Source organism: Empidonax traillii, unplaced genomic scaffold (genome assembly GCF_003031625.1).
Source record: "Empidonax traillii isolate 1590-97213 ecotype Southwest subspecies unplaced genomic scaffold, ASM303162v1 scaffold119:size1479319, whole genome shotgun sequence".
In the NCBI taxonomy this organism is placed as follows: domain Eukaryota; kingdom Metazoa; phylum Chordata; class Aves; order Passeriformes; family Tyrannidae; genus Empidonax; species Empidonax traillii.
In genome coordinates, this window is record NW_020955312.1 from 573,916 (window position 1) to 576,730 (window position 2,815).

Here is a 2,815-nt window from a genome sequence, read left to right on the forward strand (position 1 = left end):
TTTTCCTCAACATATATGCCCTATGCAATAAAGACATAATCTAAAACCACCATTCTTTTTGTTAATCTGAAAATTAGCACTATCCAAATAACTTGCACTACCCTTTATTAATTCATCTCAGTAATACTCAGTTTTTTCTGACTATGAGCCTGTCTCAGAAGTATGATATGGCTGTTTTCATCTGCTAAGAAAAATGCAAGGAATCCTGTAGGAAAAGCCTTAAGGAAAATAAGGGGTAAGAATATAGCCTGAACACAGACAGCCAGTCAGTGATAAAGCAAAAGGTTTGTCATTGTAGAGAACAGGATAACAAAAGTAGATAAGGCCTGTCAAAAAGATCCTCTGTGATTAGATAGAAATAAAACTTCCTGAAGACTGCACATCTATTTATTAATTTCTCCTCAACATGTAATAAAAAAACCCATTTGACTGCTTCACTGATATTTCTGCCAAGAGGTTCTATCTTAAAAGTCCTAATGTTCTGTTGTTAACATGTTGCTTATTTTTCCATTGCATCTTGTTTTATTATACCAACCAGATGACTGGTTGAGGTGTCAAAACTCTGAGTTTATTTAATGAAAAAGAGGTGTGAGTTGAAGGAAAAATGGGTATATGGATGTCTTTCGCAATGCAGGGTCGGCATATAACTTTTGTACCTTTTGTGTTTGTTGTCACTATATGCCAGTTCCAACACCAACACCTGTTTTCTTCAGGTAACTCACTTTTCAGCCAGTCCTGGGAGTAGCAATGGTCATGACGCAGAGGTTCATACAGCCCTTCATCCCTCTATCTACCACTGACAAAAGGTTGGTGTGAGGTCTCAATAGTGATTGATGCATCTTAGAAGTGGGGAAGAGGGAACAGAGAACAATTGTGTTGATTATTTGTGTCTAAAGAGGACCAAAGCAGTAGAAAAGCAGAGTTTTAGGCTTTCTTCCAACACCAAGTAGCAAGGCCAAAATTTTTGCATTTCTTTTGAGTTCATCATCTCAGGAAAACCCTTGTAAGGTACTATAATCAAGGAATACTGGAAGCAGCTGCATTAGTATTTTAGTTTTGATCAGGAGTGTATTTTTTAAGCAAGTGTTATCATCATGTTTTTTCATGGTTACTCTACCATGCTTTAATTTGCATCACAGAGCAGTTTTGGGGTGTCCAAATTGAATTCCTTTGTTTTGAAAATAAGCCAGAATATGTTCTGCAGATTCCTGCCTAACACAGTCCAGTTGTCCTCACTGATATCCTTGGGATCAAATCAGAGCCAGACCAAAGTAGAGCCCTTTGAGATGTCTACAGCGTACATGCCAGGTTCTTGCCACCAGGTGTTTCTGTCTATTAATCTGTTCATGTTGGTTTGAAATACTTGGTAGTGTGGACATTGCCGATCTAGAGAGCCTCCAAAAGAAGAGCTACCATCCTCTCTCAGTAGCTGGAGATGACAGCATGCAGAATTCAAGGAGCACTGAACTCGTAGAAGAAATCTTGGCTAAAAGAGCGTTTCAACCTACTGAGCATCACTGATTTGAGAGCAGTTGACATCACCAATATTGGTGAGTAGAGGATTACAATATTTAGCTACTTTAGTAGAAAAAGACCCTGACATTATAAGAACAACAATTCCTGCAACAGCTACTTCTCAATGCATCAGCAATAAGTAAGTATGGATCTGAGTAGCTAGAAATGGCTTAGGTGTCCTCATTACTCTTTCTTTCTTTTTTGTTACCTCTGATACTTAAAATGTTGTGCCAAATGTTATTAATTTTGTATCATAATTTGAAAGTCTGTGTTTACAATGCAAAATCTAAATTTAAATTTCATGCTGGTCTATCCAAGTATTTGGTCTGGGAAAATAAAAGGTTATCAAAGCCTGATCATACAATTACCACAAGTACATGCAGTTTAAGTGTGGCAGTTTCAGCACTCACTGACAGGTAGGAAGTAGAAGAGATGATTGGAGTTGGAAGAAACACCCAAGAGTCACAGACAGTGATGAGTGGTGCTAGTACAGTGGTACTGACATTTTAAATATTAATTTGCATGGAATCTTTAAATGATCGAAGGATACCATGATTTGAGATAGTGACAAATACAGTGTCTCACATCTATCAAAATAGAAATAGAATTGCATTTTCCAAAAGCAGAATACTGAAATTATATTGCTGACAGGTGTTGTTTTTTTGTTTTTTTTGTTTTTTTTTTTAACGCACACACACTTCTCATTTTCACTTCCGGTCAAAAAAATGCATAATTATTAAAGAATTAATGGCTTGCTTGCCAAGAGTCTTGCTAGTTTTCTATTGTTCAAAAGGCTTTAGTACCAGGTTTATTCACTGAATCACAGGATGACTGAGATGGGAAGGCATCTCTGGAGATTGCCTAGCCCAGTTTCCCTGCAGCACCCCAGTAGGGTCATGTGCATCGCTCAGGTCTGTTTGATTGAGTTTTGACTGTTTCAAGGATGGAGATTCCACAACTTCTCTCGGCAACTTGTTCTAGTGCTTAAAACCCCCTGGAATAAAAACCAAATTATTTCTTTAAAGTTCTTAAATTTAAATGGAATTTTCTGTATTTCCCAAAGTGTGCCCATGTCCCCTGTATTTCCATTTTCCTTGTTTCCATTTCATCATGTATTTCAGGTTATGTCCAATCCTTTTTCTCACATCAGTAATAAAGTTAAGATGGACTTAGCTTACTTGACAAGAAAAAGGTAGTTAAGTTAATCGTTGTTGGGAGGACAAAGGTTTTGATTTATGATACTTACTGCCTTAAATACCAAGTTGGTCTAAAATTCTGTCCATGCAACTGCTGACTAGAG